Genomic DNA, 16,698 nt, shown 5'->3' on the forward strand with positions numbered 1-16,698 from the left:
ATTCACCCAGGATAATGCTGTTCATAGATCATGTGACACCAAAAGTCAGCATATTTTATTTGAATACATGTATGTAACTTGAATTAAGTAACAAGGTCGGTCTGTTGAGTTTTGATTTAATAAACCAACCAATTCATTTGGGGTTCTCTTCAATAGACAACTTGGTGGTTTTTAAAGGGTGGGTGGCATAATGGTTGATGACTCAAACAAACATAACCGTTACTCAGAGGACTGACGTTCATGTTGTGGGTCAAACCAAAATAAATAAAAACCAAAATACAAAAGTTTCAGCTGGAAACATTCCATTTCAAAACAGTTGATTCCCTGCTTCTAAACCTTTTTATTGAGTAGCTGTTACGGATTGTACAATATGTTTATTTTACTGATATGCTTTATTGTGAAAGGTAAGATTGGAAGGAGTGGATATCATATCTTTGTACAAAGTTTGTCATCTTGGTTTGGAGCAGTGGTGCTGGATTTAATTCTTTCGGTGGCAGGAGAGAGTTAACCTTAGACTGAGGGTATCAAAAAGTTGAGGGCCGTCCCACTCTGAGCCGTCCGTACTGACTTATCGTACTCCAACGTCAACAATGCCGGAAACAAATCTTAAGCCGGATCCAACTGCCACAACAGACCAATATCACAATTGGTGTGTTTGTGTGTATGATTTGAGAATTGGGTTTTGGAAACCTAAATCTTGGCTCCTTCTGTTGAGAACAAAGTATGCTCCGTACTGTTTAGTCATCACACACATCTCATAACGTATGTTTACTACACACTGCTGCATGTAAAACTTCACAAGTATTGCAGACCCACTCAATAAACACAGAAAAATATACTTTTTGTTTGTTTGAGTTGACTTCTGAACAGATGAGTACTAATTGAGAAACTCAAAAATGGCGAAAACATCCCCAACTCCTCTCATAAGTCCGATGAATAGGACAGATGTGACAGCGTTTTTGACTTTTACTATTATTCATAACAATTTTTTCAGCTTCTAATGATCAACCTCACCTGTATAAAATACATTTTATTGACACTCTGCGATTATATAATTAGCATACAAAACCTCCCAAAACATGTGTCCCCTGTAGATCACTAGCTTCTGTTAGCCCCATCTTAATATTGTCACGATCATGCTTGGCTGCTGCTGTTTGTTTTGAGTCTTAGGTGAGGGCGGGGCAGGTTTCCTGGGAGCCTGGGGCAGAGGCTGGATCACTCCTGCCATCACACCTGTTAATTATCTACCCTCGTCTGAACACCCTTCTTAAGGATCTGCAGGAGCTCCAGTCTTCGCCAGATTATCTTGCTTCCTGAGCGGTAATACGGCGCCCACGCATCGCTTCAGAGGGAAGCCGTTTTCTGAGTTTGACATTTCACCTTTGTCTTCTCTAGTCTAGCTCCCGCTGCCGGAACCAGCTACAAGTATGGATCCTTCACTGCCTTCCATTTCACTGCCTGCCTGCTCGCCCCACCGCGGACTCTAAGCCTCAGCCTACAGCCTGCACCCTCCTCTCCTATCTGGACTCTCCTCTACTGCAGTGAGGACTACCAATGTCACCACTGGATGCATCATTCCTGGCTACCCTCCTACCTATCTATTCCTGTATCTAGTGCCTACAGTATCTGCATTCTGGGCCCTCACATTACAGGGGATGGCTAGCCGTGACTAATATAATGTATTGGATGGATTTAAGGGGCGGCACGGTGGTGTGGTGATTAGCACTGTCGCCTCACAGCAAGAAGGTCCCAGTAGCCTTTCTGCGTGGGTTCTCTCCGGGTTCTCCGGCTTCCTTCCACAGTCCAAAGACATGCTCTGGGGATCAGGTTGATTGGGGACTCTAAATTTCCTGTAGGTGTGTGAATGGTTGTATGTCTCTGTGTTAGCCCTGCGATTGGCTGGCGACCAGTCCAGGATGTACCCCGTCTCTCGCCCGAAATTGGCTGGGATAGACTCCAGCCACGACGCGACCCTGTGTGCAGGATAAGAGGTTTGACGGTGGATTCAAGACACAGATGGTTTTAATTGGTAGGCGGGTGATTATGCTCTCGAGCCAGTATTTAGTCCTTTTGTCAAAAAGAGTCTTTGAGGAAATGACTACTTCTCACTTGATTTATTATTTAATAATGTTTTGTCTCCTCCACTGGATAATGTTTATTTATTAAATGATTGTATACTAAAGAGTAAGCGCTAGGGTGGGCTATCTGTGATTGACCGGTCTATGCCATCACCGAAGGCTAACTTGACAGTGGACTTTCAGAGTGGAGTTTGTTAACTCTCTCTGCCTCAAGACTTGCTGCCTCATTTAGTCTTTCAATAGAATTCTCATCACTGACTGCTGGGTCATCCAGGAAAGGCTTTACCTGAAACTTAATGTTGTCACTCAACAGTCCTTTGCCAACGGACCTCAGGAACTTCTTACTGATCAGATCAGGGCTCTACTGCTCATCTGACTCATTTTCCTTTGCAAACAGCAGCCTGTCTTTGAGTTCTAATGCCCGGAACAGGAAGTTTTGAGTTGACTCTTTTGGATCCTGAGATATGCCAATGAGTCTCTGGTGGTCTGAGGTACCTTCCTCTTTATAGTGCCCCTTTAGAATTGTCTTTTAGCTTTAGCTTCCCAATTTGCAATTTGATACGGAACTCTCTGTGAATGGTTACTTCAGGAATTTTGGATTGTTGAGGGGACAGGATAATCTCATTCACAGTGGGATTGGTTATCTGCAGTTTATCACTGAGAGCATTTATTTCCTCCTCTAGGAGCTTACGGGACTGTTCTTGGGACTTCTGTAGCTCGGCGTATTTTCCCTTCATCTCCCGTAAACGGAGAAGTTCCTGCTCTGTCCCCTCCCCATCACTCTCAACCATTGTTCCCATGAAGGCTAAAAGATCTCTCATAATCTGACATGCTTCTTCAACATCCCCATCCTGTTCAATAGCATCCAGTTTCTTCTCTACTAACTTGATTAGTGCTTGTCAACTTCTATCGTTTTTGGTCTCGTCCTCTTCCTCAAACCATTCAAGGTGTATGCAGACTTTTACTACCTGATCCCAGTGTAGTTTGTTCAGAGTTTAGCTGGTTCTGTCCAGAAGCTCCTCCAATTCCATGCTGACGCTGCAGTTCAGTTGGTGTTTTGATTTTTCTAGGTTCTTCTTGGGAGAAAGATTGTCCTCTCACGTCAGGAAATGCTGCTCGAAGACACCTTCCTTCTGGCTAGCTCGCCAAATATGTTACCCTTCTCTCAGTGGCGTGTCAAAACAGCAACACCTTAAAAACCTGTAAAAGTAACCCGCTTCAATGATGGTGGTGTCTGTGCAACTTCTGTCTCCCGTCAGCCGTTCTTCTTCTTCTTCTTCTTCTTCTTCTTTCCCACGCAAGCACATGTACGATGCACAGACCCCTCCCCCCCCCCCTAGTGGTGAGATGGTGGCACCTGCTGGTCATCTTTGACCCTACACAATTAAACATTACAGCAGAGTCGGCCGGACGAAAACAATAGTGATGAAACAACTATATAACATCTATATTACATATGGCATCTCAGTCATCGCTCTGGATTCCAAATATGGTAACTTCCCATTAACTGAACGAATGAAAAAGTACCCTCTAAATTTGTCTTGACCTCACTACATTCACAGTTCTGCTGACAGCATGCCTTTCTGAGTTGTTTGATTCCCTCTTTTATTCTAAAGCCAACAACACTCAGAAATCCATACATTTGTTTACATATTTAAACTAAGCACAAAAAATACCACTGTCATTGTGTTTGTCTATAATTTTCCTTTTTGTGCATGGGGTTTGGCATCCTCCACCCTCTCAGAGATAATCCACTGAAGCAAATGGCTTCATATTACTCCTGTGGCAGATATTGTTTCAAAGAGAAAATAATCTACACAAAAACTTGAGCAGGCCATGTTTGGCGTCGTTGAGGATAGTCTCGCCACTGAGTCGGTGAAGGTAACATCAGCAGACAGTATTTGTGGCGAGGGGATGAGGCTGCACCTGGGTCCTCCCTCTCTCATGGCCCTGGACTTACCGTAACAAAGCCAGTCCTTTAAACTATCAAAGAAACATTGTGGGCTTTGTTGGCGAGGCAATGAATTACCATAAAGAAAGTCCCATTTGGGTGGGACTTCTCATTTTAAGACTCAGATGCTGCTTAAGTAGTTTAGCACAGTCAGGGAACAGAGAGGGTTGAACAACTCTGCAAAGTGATGATAGCATCAGTGGTTTTAGCTTTTTGCTGCAACATTTGCCAGGTCAACACAAGTAATGCTACAACGTAATCTAACAGGAGGCGCGCCTAGCATGCCGTTTTTTGATTGGCCAACATGGCACCTTGATGATGTAGTATTGCGCTCCAAACACAAAGCAGCCAACCTGTTGCTAGCAACATTTGCTTCGTGGCTAAGGTGGGGAAAGTGTCACAGAGTTTCACCCCGAAAATGTCCTTCTCATGGGATCTATTTCTCATGGGATCTATTGGGCATGTTATACTCACATTTTTCTCATCTGCCATGCGTGCTTTGCAGCAGCTACTCTTAAGCCCTTGTGCAATGCAACTGCCTCTACAGTTAGGGTGAAGAAATCAAAGATACATTCATGATAGCTGGGATTGAATAAAGACATCTCTGGCTCCGTTAACCAGAAACAGACAAACACATAAACACACAAGCACAGCCTGTCATCGCTAAACTTTATTATTATTTTGAGCGTTTATTCTCCCAGCATGGCGGCGGCATGTTCCCAAAAGATTTAGTTGTACTAAAGATTCCAGGGATAGATGCAAAACACGCTGCCCGTGGTTACAGATCTGAATATATCCATATATAAACCACACCATGACTGAGAGAAACAAGTTTATACCGGAGAGCAGTTAAGAAATCCTATGTATTTTTTTGACGAAAGGCGCCGTCGCAACCCTGTCTTGTGTCCCTTTGGACACGCTTATTTTACAGGTGGTTGAAATGTATTTTATATATAACTCTTTTGTGGAGCGCTGCTGCCACTGTGTGCTGTTAACGTGGACGTTCTTGTTCAGGCTAAACTGTCCAGGGAAATTAAAGTGTGACTCATTTTTGAGAGTTTTCCCGCTGCGGACTAAGGCGTATCTTATTTACCCGAGGTTCATGTGATGAAGCATCTACTCCAACTACAATAACTTACATTCAAAGGTGCCCAAAGAAAGAAACATTCTTTTCCTCTCAATAGCTTACAGTATGTCCATCACTGTCTTTCGGGTAACATATTAATGTGCCTGTGATACATCAACATATATACAAAAGAAAGATGCTTTGATGGTAATGTTCCAATATTGTTGTAATTTGTTATTACTGTGGATATATATAAATAATCCAAGGAAGCTGGAATGCCTTCACTGTAGGACCAGCTTGAAGGGTTAAGGGGATCTATTGGCAGATACAGAATATATCATATCCACTATTATGTTTTTAATTATGCCCTGGGGATAATTATCTGACAATTGTCAAGTTTTTGTATCTACGCATAAAGTTTCTCATTTGTTGTAAGTAGCCCAGAAAGAACATAGAGACCCTTTCACACTTTTTTGTTAATGTGCCAGCAGAGTTGGGCAATAAATCAGATTTTATCAGTGCTGGTTCAAGACAGTGTTGAAGAATGAATCAGCGTGAATCATTCGTTGTTTTTTTTCCTGATCTACAGGTCAAACTAACAGGATCATTCTGTGAGGCAAAGATGGCCAAAGCTTCTGTTCTGTGATAAATAGGGAGCTGCTGTCATCTACTGACCTATTTATGTATTACAACTATAGAAATAGGAAAAAAATGTTACAGAATGTTTAGAAAACATCTATCACAGACACAAAGATATTCTAGAGTAATGGAAAATGAAATCCTAGCAGTAACCGATCTTTCTTGTGTTAACTGTATGAAACCATGACCACTCATCTTCGGCTGGCATTCTTAATCACACATTGGACCCACAATAGCCTCCTGGTATCGGTACTTTATCACGGGCCATGCAGACAGTTCACCAACGAACCAGTTTACTCCTGTAACCACCAAACCATCCTCAGCCATTCGATTTATTTCAAATGAAAAGTGGATGTTATGGAGAGACTTTGAGGAAAGCTATTACCAACAAAAAGCCTCCCATGGCATAAAATATAGTCCTGGAAAAAACAGAAAATGTCAACTTTAAAGTATTACATTTCCTCTAAGATAAAAACCAACACATTGGATGTTTATTGTTTGCGTCCCGGTGCTTTTCTTAAACAACTCAGTCTGCATCTCGGAGACAACCCACTCCACCCTTAAACCCTCGTCATCTCCATCTGTTTCTATTTTAGCAAGTGAGAAATCTACTTGCATCACCCACTGAGGCAGACAGGATTTCTGGCAATGCAACCTCAAGTATTGACAAAGGATGCAAAGATCAAACTATTTTTCAGGAAAATACAGAGAGGGACCTTGGAAAACCAAGCTGAGAGACATGTTTACTGTAGGAGAGGAATTCAGATTTCTCTCATGAAGTCTTATCATTATGGCTTCTAATCTAATTCAAATAGTGGTTTACTATAAATGTTTACTACATGACACATATACTAAGCACCTAAGCATTGGTCAATTCCATTTGACTCATGACTTATTTTAAATATAAAAGCGACTTACAATAAGTGCCTTTCAACCATAAGAATACAGACAAAAAAGAACAAGAAACAAAAAAAGTGCAATTTCATCAAATAAGCCGATCAACAACTTGCTAAAAAGAATCTTTTCCCGGAAAAATAAGTAGTTCAGTCTTGTCGGGTTGATTTTCAGATGGTAAGCGGACATCTACTGAGAGATGTCAGTTAGACAGGCAGAGATTCCTTCGGCCACCTGAGTGGCCGAGTGAGGGAAGGAGAGAATTAGTTGGGTGTCATTGGCATAGCCGTGGTAGGAGAAGGCACACGAGCGAATGACAGAGCCGAGAGTCGGTGTAGCGAGAGAAGAGGGGACTGACTGGTGGTGGTCTAAGAGGTTAAATTTGTTGTTTATGCGCGTAAAGATAACTAACGCAGACGGTACCAATTTGGCGGATGATGCTGGCGTAGGGTTCAAAAATTACACTCTGCTGCACCATGTTCTCCCAGGTCGTCATAATGCTAGGGGATAGACTCGTATCACAATCTTCAAACACATATCGAGGAATAATTGGATGTCCAATTAACGCCCTGTTTAGTAAAGACACAGCTGAGCATATGGACGATACTGTCAGGAACGGGGTGGGTGGAGGCAGGACTCATTCGCAGACTTGGAAACAAAAACAAACTTTAATAGTCAAAATTCAAAAAAGGGAAAAACGCAGACGGGCACCAGGAACAGTCACAACACTAAGGGAATGCCATCCAAGGTTGCACAATCAACATTCAGTAATGCCGCGACAAAGGACACATGACACATGACACACAGGGCTTAAATACACTGGGAGGTGCAGGTGATTGGACACAGGTGGAAACAATCAGACAATCACAGGGGATGAAAGGACAAGGCAGGAAGTGAAAATAACCCAGGGAGGCAAGGGGCAGGAAACTTTGTTTTTTTCAACCAATACCATATTTTTTTTTCACAAATTTAAATGTCTTTAGAATCATAATTGTATTTATTGTCTTTAAATACACATTAACATGAATCCAACATAATGTAGCAAAAGGATAAATTGATGGAGAAGACGGTATCTTTCAGTCCGCAATACATACATTCAGCTACCCACAAGAGCTCTCTCAAGCTGGGCACCGGTTCATTCACAGCACCTTTCATGCAAATACGACAGCACAGGCACTAGCCAATCAGATCGCGTTTATGCTCACATCTAAAGAGCGCAAAGCTCAAAAATAAAAGATAGCTGACCAAACTCCATAGAATAGGGGGTCCCTGCTCCATCTCGCCATCAGTTTGGGGGTCTTTGGCATGAAAAACGTTGAAGACCCCTGCACTAAACAATGTGTCTATCTTGTTGGTGAAATGCCAGACTTCATCAATGGACACAATCCTGCACCCCTTTCCCACAGGCTTTTGCAGCTCAAGTGAGACTCACACCCCCGACAGTTGACTGTCTCTCTCGCTGTGAATACACTCACTCATTTTTACATTACATTACAGGTCATTTTAGCTGACACTTTTCCAAAGCGACTTGCGTTAGTTTGGTTCAAAGCCTCTGCACACTTGCCACCCCGCGGGAACATGAGCTTGTCATGACATCTCTATGGTAAGACGGAATGAATCAAACATCTGGGTGGGAGCACTGTGCACTGTATGAGGCCAGAGTGATTATCGATATATTCAAATTCCTTGACGATAATCTGGAGATGCCCAACAGGATACTGTTTTTTTCCCTGTACAGTTGGATACAGACATGTCAAATTATAGTATCTGATTTTTTCATCACCATCATCGCTGACCTTATGGTACAACTTCATAGCATTTGTATGCCCACAAAAGGGAGCCTTTCTCAAATCCATATGTAGCAGTATAAAGGTGCAATTAACACTTTTGGCAACTAACACCAGGTGGCTGCAATTAGGTGGGCCGGTTTAAAAGTGGCACGCCTCCACCAGCTCTACCTCTTGCGCCTCTATTGTGTGAGGTGCGTCATTTCCGGGCGACTAGACGCGTGCGGCGCATTTGCTTCGTGACTTGGCGTTGTGGATACTATCTGATGGCTAACCCTAGTGTGGTCACAGGTAAATGCAAGCGACAGCCAGTGTCCCTCCCTCCCTCCTCCTGTGTGTAAGTGTGTGTCCTGGAACAGGTATGTGTGTTTTTATGTACGCGAGCAACCAGTTTTACTCTGAACCACTAACTGCACTTTTTCTGTAATTAGGAGTTGTGTTGATCAGCAGGACTGGGTCGCTGCTGTTTTGTCTCTAGTGAAGTTTGTGTCTCCATGCACTCGTCTCCGCTGAAGCTCCACCTCCAGGGAAGCTTAGTCTCCGCGGCGTTCTCCTGACAGCCTTTATCTCCCCCCCTGGAAGCGTTGTCTTACCACACTGCGCTGTGTAGGACTGCGTGCGGTCTGTCTGCAGCTTGGTGTGCCGAATATCGGTCGCCACGCCTGGCATCCCCGCTTCATACCGGGCGCCAGATCAGTTCCTTTTTAAACCCTTGTCACGTCTGTGTTTTAACCAGGGCTGTGTCGCTTTTGTATTATTGGCTGGATGTTATTTTATTGTAATTTTGTAAATTGTTTTTGTCCTTTTTTTTTATTTTTTATTTTTAGTTGCTGGAGACTGGTGGTGGCGGTGCTGGTGGCCGGGTGGTGGTGTCCTACCACTTTGTTTGTGGTGTCCTGGGAAGCGGGTTCCTCACTACGTCGGGTGGTTTTGAGTTGTTTTGAGTTTGTTTTCTTGATTTGGTGGGTTCCCCCCACCCCCTCTACACCTAGCGTTGTCCGTCCACCCAGCTCCAGCCCTCAAATTGTTCTAATTGATTAATAATAATAATAATAATAATAATAGTAAACTTACCTGTGGGCCTTGTACCGTCCAGATTATTTCTCAGGGGGAAATTCCCTGAGTGGCGCTGTTGGTTTTTTCTTTAGTTTTCATTCCCCTTTTTCACCCTATCCTCGCCACAGACGTTCATGCTTTTTGTATGTGGCCATAAAGACCTGTACAGGAGCGCTGGATAGTTTTAATGAGGCCCACTCACACTCTCATCACAACAACATTCAAACCATGTCGACTTTCATGTCACACTGTATGTGACACCTGCATGGAAAAAACATCCGGCAAATTCAAAGTATTAGAGAATTATAACCATCCACATAGAACCGAGCAAACTGCTTCTCCCCGAGGTTGAGATCATGTTTGATCTCAATATTCTATGTTTGAGCCACATATTCAAGCTACTGCATAGAAACATCATGTTTTACTCTGTGCTGTGTATGCCCCTTCATATGTCAGAGCCAATGTGTCCCTTGGGAGAAAAAATGTTCTGAACACAACCATACAGCTCGACAAAGCTGTGTGTTCAACACACTGCAATATAAACGTTGCATATCGGTTTACTTATGGTATAGTCGGGTCTTATGTTTGGTAGCAATACTGACATGACTCCCCAAAAATTCTTTATTTTCAATCATGTGTGGTCCTTGTGTAAATATAGACACTTTTTCTGTGGGTGGGGGGTGTTGTGTGTTTTGAAGCATTGCAGACGCTCACAACCTGCCGCATGGTGCAAAATTAGGATTTTACACTCCGATGCCTTTCAAAAGCGTCTACATCAGAGAATGAGACCTTGTGTTGGGGACCGAAATTCAATGACCTAGTTGTGTAGGATATCTTAATTTATCACACTGTCATGTCTGGGAGGATAAAATGTGCTAGACAAAGAGAAACCGAGATTGTTATCCCTATTGTCAGGTGTGTACTGAAGACAAACATTTTTGATAATAGCTGATCATAAGTGTCACAGTTTGGGTTAATGTCTGGTTTTATTTTGTAGTTTCTTGCCTCTGTTCTCCCTGATGACTCCCTGACTCCCAACACTTTCTCTCACCAGGTATGGTATGAGAGGGAATGAGACCGCCTACAGGTTGGAGATTGACCAACTGGTGACGTGGTGCAGTCGAAACAACTTAGAGCTCAACGCCCTGAAGACAGTGGACTGTAGCCGACCCCTCTCACCCTGGACACAGACTCTTTGGCTCTTCTTCCATCTGGCAGGATGCTGCGGTCCATCACGACCAAGACCTCTCACCACACAAACGGTTTTTCCCGTCAGCAGTTGGTCCGAGCCCCCCATTGACTTGGTCAATGTCTGTGAGATTAATGTTTCTTAAATCTGAAATACGTTGTTATTTCAAAAGGTTTGAAAGAGGGTATGTCTCTCCTGGTAACGTTACAGCTTTCCACCACCGCATCATCAAGCCTCCCAGATGACTGAGGAGCAAACTCTTCCCTGGACTTCTCCGTCCCGCTAGATGTCTGAGAAGCCAGAGGTCCCTACTCCACTTGGTTTATACGCTGGTTAAATGCTCAAATAGCGGTTGGTATTATCTCCGCCTGTTCATTAGAACGGGAAGTTATTGTTTGAGGGATGCCACTCGATGTGTTTTCACTCATCTGCACAGATACATTATCTTTAGCAACAGCAGCAACAACATTGCTAGCTTCATGTACCCTCCTCGCCAGTGCAAATAATCGTTTAAGGTCATTCTCTGCGCTCTGCAGAAGGATCTGATCCTCATCAGAGCAGTCGTTATCATCAATCACATGATCTTGCCCACAATCCTCAGTACCACATTTCAAAACTCTTCTGGGTGGCGACATTTTACACACACACACGTAACAACCCTTTATGACACCAAAAACGCTTACAGATCTCCTCGGTTAAATCTATTTGTGAGTAGTTCAATGATAGTTGTACTGGATTTCTTATGTATTGTCATATAATTTTTTATGGTTCGCTGGGTCTTGTCCTGTGCTTGTTTCATCGATCCATGTACAGAGATCAGTCAGGAATGATAAATTATGGTTGGAGCGGTCCAAATCCGGGTTCTCCTTTTAATAACTTGGCATGTCGGTTATTTGAGTCAGCGTCATGATTCACGCTCATTTGCGGAACTATTACTGGGAGTCTTGGCACATTCTCTTCGGCATTCGGTACAACCAGCACAGCAGGGCCTCTCTGCTCACCTGCGGCCTCCTGTTCTCACACCCTCTTCAGCGCCTCTTCGATGGCCTCAGCACAGCGGAATAATGTGTCGACGTATCTTGGAATAAAAAGTTCAGTCCCTTCATTCAGTATAGACGACGCCACCACAGCCCGTCTGCGGCATAATAAAAGAAAGATGTATAAATACATGTGTATATGCGCAAATCTAAAAATATACCTCAATTTGATACACACCTTTTAACCTTTTTTCAGTCTTTAACCCCACCCACATTTTTGGGAGGAAACCATAGACCTTTGCAAATAAATTTGAAAGTTATATAAAGTAAATAAAGAACAAACATGTTATAAAAATATTATATAACACACTAATTACTTCATTACCTCCCCAGGATGCCTTGCTCGTTGAAGCTATCGCAGGCCTTTTTACTGAGGGTTCAACCCACGTTGGTCCTTTTGTAGAAGACCCTGCACCTTTTCGAAAATATTTTACAATGTTATATGAAGTAAATAAAGAACGAAAAGGTTATTATATCACACTAATTACTTCATTTTCACCTTCCAAAGAGGCCTTGCTTGTCGATTGTGGTTGTTGTGGAAGGCTACTCAATGCCTTGTTGATGATTTGGTTGATTTGTTTTTCTATTTCTTGAAGGTTTCTACTTTTGGTCTGCAGAGCTGTTTCCCCACATATTGTAATTAGCTTTCCGCAATCTTTAGGATTCCGGTTGCAGCCGATTACTTAAAGATCTGTGCATGCATGTAAATACATTTTCGATAAGTTAAAAAGAAAATAAAACAATTAGAAATTTCTCGACCTCATTGATGCTCTAGGTAGTTAATCTCTTAACGCGCTTAACTCTCTGTAGCTGCGTAGTGAAAAGAAGTTTCACTACGCAGGTGTTTGGTCACCTTGCAAACAAGGTGACCAAACACCTGCAGCTTTGTGGGAGTATTTACGTACGATTTTACATGCAGTATACTAAAAAACTGTGGGGGCCTGGGAATTTCCGGTTAAAACACTTTCTGATAACACTTATATGACTGGTCATCCTCTCTGGGTTGTTTTGTCATTACTTATTACACACCTTTTATAACAAAATGAAAGGTTGTGTACTTTCTCTCAAACACCCTTTCTGATAACACGTATATGACTGTTGTTGTTTTATCATTACTCATTCACCCCTTTTATAACATAATGCAAGGTTGTGACCTCTTTCACACACACACACACAGGCTTATCTGATGGATAATGGCGGCACGTGCACACCCACACGCATGCACGTGCACGAGCATACCTTCCTACCCCCAGAATGTGCAATATTATTACTGCTCACCTTCCTTGGGTTGATAATCATCTCCTTGGTCTTGTTTGTATTCAGGGAGAGATTGTTATTATGACACCAGGCCACAAGTTCCTCCACCTCTCTTCTGTACGCCGCCTCAGCCCCACCAAGGATGATTCCAATTACCGTAATATCATCTGCGTCTGCTTATACGTGAGCTCTACTGATATTAATAGGGACGCAGTTATCATTAGTTCTAGACTTGCAGCGCTGTGTTTCCTAGATGTAGGCGGAATGCGTTTATATTATTTTTATCAGTATGTATTAAGAATACAATTATGGTGTCATTTGAACAGCAGGAAAGTAAGGATAAGTCTTTATGGGAAAAGCTGAAATGATGTAACTCATCAAAGCCAACAATCAGGAATCCCCAGCCTCACTGAATGGAAATGACAATATGTGTAATATCTAATCAGTTCAATCGGTTGCAGCGTCAAATCAAATAAGTGACGAACAAGTCCGTCCTACACATGCGTACAGGGGAATGGAGCAGCTGGAACAGATCAAAGGCGATTGCATGCATACTTGCTCAGGCTCCTCAGAGTCCCCTCCTCAATCCTTGATTCTCACTCCTCCCTCTTAATCCACATGTGGTTTGGTTTTTAAAGTCTTTTCAAGATTGACCAAAGTTCTTTTGAAATAAATGTTTGATTGTACTACCTGTCAGATTGCAAAGGTTAATGGTTCAAACCCTATTTAATTTTATTATTTTCATTCCCCCAGATGTTTCACATCTAACTTTGTGAGTGATGTATGAAATATATAACTGGGCATAAATATCTTTACTGGGATTGAAATCTGTATTTCCTCTTGTGCAGGGCTTAATTTTTTGTCTTTGTTCTCCAGTGAAGGAAAAGCGAGGCATAAAAGGTAAATTATGCCTTCCAGCCATGTTATCCTGTCAAATCCGTGGTGAGTAGCGAGGCAGCTGTAGACGTAGATGTTGAGCTTCGACCGGGTGGGTTTCACTCACTTTGTAGCCTGTAATTGCCAATGACCTGGAAAACACCACATCACAGTTCACTTCTAATTATCCCATGCATGCTAATCATCGAGGAGACACTGTAAGGGATGATGAGGGCTATATAAAGCTGAAACCAAGGCAACGTTGTTGTCTTGGTGCTGCTGTTAAGCTCAATAAATACCTCACACTTGGCACACACTTCTATGGTTAAATCCAAGGGAATTGAGGGACACGGGCATGAACTTCTACAAAGAAAGAAAATATGGAGGTGATACATGTAGTATTAACTTGTGTATGTCCAGGATTTATTTGATTTGTCCCTCCTCAAATACAATAATACAATTTCATCTTCGGATTCCAAATAGCTTCATGAGTTTTAATTCCCTGAGCAGTTACGGCGTAATTATGCTGTGGTGTTGTTGCTTTCAGCTGAGAGGTGGCAGAAAATATAAACCAGGTGACTGACACTTTTGGATTTGGACCAGCAATCTTGCAACTGGGTTCTATCCATCTCATGTCAGGCTATAGTGACAGTTTATATTACAGTCTATATATATACATTATGTTACAGTATATGGTGACCAAACGCTACACCTCCAGCCACCAGTCTGTCAGGCTCCTGAATTGCAGATGACACCACCCTCATTGGACTCTGGTGGGAATGAGACCGCCTACAGGTTGGAGATTGACCAACTGGTGACGTGGTGCAGTCGAAACAACTTAGAGCTCAACGCCCTGAAGACAGTGGACTGTAGCCGACCCCTCTCACCCCGGACACAGACTCTTTGGCTCTTCTTCCATCTGGCAGGAGGCTGCGGTCCATCACGACCAAGACCTCTCGCCACACAAACGTTTTTTCCCGTCAGCAGTTGGTCCGAGCCCCCCATTGACCCAAATACTCCATCCCGGAAACATTATGCACTTTGGATTCTTTCACCATGCAAACATATGGACATACATATGTGAATACATTTCTGTTTATATTGTTAATTCTTGCTTGTATATTTGTCTTATTTTACTTTATTCTTTATTGCACCAATGCACAGAGTCCTCTATATGTAACCTGTGGCAATAAAAGGCTTCTGATTCTGGTTTTGAGCAAATTTGCAACAAGTAATTTTTTATCATAGTTACCAGCTGTAACTTTAACCACAGTGGCCAGATCACATGATTTTACTTTTGGAAGGAACTGTTACGATGCTGTCCTCTGTTATTGCTATCGATGACAACATTCCAACAGGCATTCATGAAGCGTTTTTTTCTGAACAGGTGCAAAAACATGTTTTTTATCAGGGAGCAGCATAAGCGGTCTATCAATAGTCTATCAAAGATTTATGTTAAGTAACATGTGTCGTTGTTAGAGTGAGGTGGTCCAGCAGTAAGGACACAGCTGGGATTTACCATGCAGGGACATTTTAGTCTGCGAAGTTAATGTTTGTTCTGCATTTCCTGTGGAGAATCTCAGTCAGAGAAAAAGAAAACAGACTTTTCGTGATGTTAATAATCACTTTGGTAATCACTGGTTTCATCAACTCTGCAGTCTTGAAGAGATTTAAAAAGAAAGTGTCTCAGTAAGAGTTTGCTACCTATCTCTATTATTCCATCTCAGCCTGTTTGTCTTTCCGTTTCGATTCATGCTCATTTAAACGCTGCCTTAGGGCCGCCGCCAAATGCTCTCATTGGTTGAGAGACGTGATGACACAACTCCCAAGCCAATACTGATAATCATCTCCCCTCCTGTGACCCTGGTCTCTCTGTATTGTGTATTCAGAGCCAGTGAGCAACAGGCTTTCAAAAATATATATTTTTAATAACATATATATACATCAGAGATTGGATTTTAGCTCTTGGCTCTCATTTTCCTTCACCGTCAACCTGTTTGTCAGCTTTTCTAGATCTTGCTTCAGCTTCTGCAGTTCACTCTCATATAATAACACATGGGCTGAGTTACTTCAAAGATAGTAAAGACTTTAAAGGTAAACATTGTATTTTTTTATCCCCACATGCTGAATGTGATTTCTTGTAACATAATGCACCTAATCGACTTTTACCGTTTACAAGACACTCCTGTGTCAATGTGGATCAAAGGCTCTCTATTTGTTTCAGATTCTTAGTAAGGCAACAAACAAGTATTTGTGATATAAAGGCAGCAGGGTAATGTCTAACTCAGGAAAGAGAAGCAAAGAAATGGCTCTTCCTCAGTGTGTAGTGTAACCTGAACTTTTCTCTACCTTGTCCAGCTTGCCATCGCTTGCACTGTTGGTCACTGTCAGCTGTCACCATGTTCAGAGCTGCATGGACACTCTAGATATGATCAAAGTGTCTCATTGAATAAAGCCATCCAGCCTTGTTTGGAATCCCCTGCCACATATACGCTATATACGCAATATACGCTGTATATTGTGAAAATAGCGTGTATAAAAAGGAGCGCGATTGGAGCTCTGCCGAGATATACTGCCCTCAGCGAGTGTGACTCATCACGGAACCTGCAGTCCTCCGCTCCCTCCTGTTCCGTCCTATTATCAGCTGTAATGATAAGCCACCGTCACTCCATTTCAGCCTTCATTCAATGTGCATGTTGCTGGGGTGAGATAAGTTGTCAGCGATTTGAAGTGAAATAGCTTGAAACTACACATGCCTATTTGAATATAACACACATTTCTAGGTGTATGTGTTTGGTTAAATGGATATTGCATCCTGTATTGTTTTTACATGATCTACGCTTAGAGGTTGAGAGCGTTTTTATATTC

At 42.5% G+C, this 16,698-nt stretch overlaps 1 long non-coding RNA gene across 2 annotated transcripts; it reads left to right on the forward strand.

Annotated features, from left to right (window-relative positions):
• The first annotated feature begins 8,611 nt into the window (after positions 1-8,611).
• LOC120819845 (uncharacterized) lies at positions 8,612-15,026 on the forward strand. 2 transcript variants are annotated; one of them, XR_013467647.1, is made up of 4 exons: positions 8,612-8,774; positions 10,526-11,011; positions 13,803-13,854; positions 14,520-15,026. It is a non-coding gene; the product is annotated as an uncharacterized LOC120819845 (long non-coding RNA). The 2 variants fall into 2 exon arrangements; XR_005712324.2 differs by lacking the exons at positions 13,803-13,854; positions 14,520-15,026 and having other exon boundaries at positions 10,526-12,451.
• The last annotated feature ends 1,672 nt before the right edge of the window (positions 15,027-16,698 follow it).

This window comes from Gasterosteus aculeatus, chromosome 5, assembly GCF_964276395.1.
Source record: "Gasterosteus aculeatus chromosome 5, fGasAcu3.hap1.1, whole genome shotgun sequence".
Taxonomy (NCBI): domain Eukaryota; kingdom Metazoa; phylum Chordata; class Actinopteri; order Perciformes; family Gasterosteidae; genus Gasterosteus; species Gasterosteus aculeatus.